This window comes from Sesamum indicum, unplaced genomic scaffold (assembly GCF_000512975.1).
Source record: "Sesamum indicum cultivar Zhongzhi No. 13 unplaced genomic scaffold, S_indicum_v1.0 scaffold00320, whole genome shotgun sequence".
Taxonomy (NCBI): domain Eukaryota; kingdom Viridiplantae; phylum Streptophyta; class Magnoliopsida; order Lamiales; family Pedaliaceae; genus Sesamum; species Sesamum indicum.
The window spans coordinates 8,985-10,714 of record NW_011628213.1 but is presented as its reverse complement, the minus strand read 5'-3'; positions in this window follow the sequence as shown (position 1 = coordinate 10,714).

Here is a 1,730-nt window from a genome sequence, read left to right as displayed (position 1 = left end):
ATCCCGCGACATTTGTTTATCCTTTGGCTAGCTATCCTGGAGAAGCTCGCAACGACGGATAAACCATGGCTTTCCCATCTTGGGGGTTGCGTGCTGTGCAATGAAGACATGGTAGAGTCACATAACCACCTGTTTTTCCACTGCAGATTTAGTAGAAGATGCCTCAGTAGTATTCGGCGCATTGTACGATTCCAGTGGCCTAATCGGGATTGGGTCAGTGATGTTGAATGGGGTGCAAGAAAATGGCGTGGGAAAGAATGGCAATGGCCTACCATCACTGACTTTGAATGTTTGGAAATCACACATAACCTACCGCTTATTTTCGGAGGAGAGGATCGGGTGGTGTGGAGATGTGACGAAGGGCAACCTACTACTCAGGCCCTCTACCGATTATTCACTCACCCCGAGCCGAAAGTAGGATGGTCTTCACTACTTTTGGGCTCCTTGAAGATTCCTCGCCATTCGTTAATCTTATGGCTAGCAATCCTTAGCAAACTTCCTACCACAGACAAATCATGGCTATCTCACCTGGGGGTGTGCATTCTGTGCGATGAGGGAGCTACGGAATCTCATCCACATTTATTCTTCCGATGCAGATTTAGTCGTCAGTGCCTTTATGAGATTCGCAGAAGGATTCGCTTTCACTGGCCCAATAGAGATTGGGCAACAGATATTGAATGGGCGACACGGAAATGGAGAGGTAAGCATAGTATTAATAGAGCTTACCGTACACTACTGGCGGCGTGCGTCTACCACATATGGAAGGGGAGGAACTTGAGGAGATTTGATCATACTGAGCGGACACCGGCCACATTGAGCATACTAATCATCAATGACGTCAGACAGAGGATTCTTAGCGTTGATTTAGCATCGTCAGTCGGTACACGAGCATTGTATAGATTATGGCGTATCCCTTGGGTAGAGGGAGAAACCAGTTGATAATCCCATGTTGTACTGTACCATTACTCTTTATTAATGAAATTTATATTTACCCAAAAAAAAATGTAGGTCTAAACTCATGCATTCGTTTGGTAAATTTGCAAAGCGTAATAACCACTACAAGCTAGTGTAAAAGGTAAACGAACTTGCTTTAGTAAAACCAAGCAAAACAGCTAAATTTTGAGCGGGTAAACGAACTTGCTTTAGTAAAACCAAGCAAAACAGCTAAATTTTGAGCGTTCTCAGAATTCCACGAAATTTGACCTAAACGTAGGTACCCATGCATTTGTGTGGTAAATTTGCGAAGCGTAATTCTAAAAACAAGTTAGTGTAAAAGGAAAAAGAACTTGCTTTAATAAAACCGTGCACAACAGCTAAATTTTGAACGTTCTTAGAATTCGATGAAACTTGACCCCAAACGTTGGTCTAAACCCATGCATTTGTGTTGTAGATTTGCAAAGCGTAATAATAAATACAAGTTAGTGTATAAGGGAAACGAACTTGCTTTACAAAAACCATGCAAAATAGCTAAATTTTGAATGTTCTAAGAATTTCAGGAAACTCGAACCAAACGTAGGTCTAGACCCATGTATTTCTATGGTAAATTTGCTAAGCGTAATAATAACTACAAGTTAGTGTAAAAGGGAAACGAACTTGCTTTAATAAAACCGTGCAAAACAGCTTAATTTTGAGCGTTTATCAGAATTCCAAGAAATTTGACCGAAACGTAGATATAGACCCATGCATTTGTGTAGTAAATTTGCTAAGCGTAATAATAACTACAAGTTAGT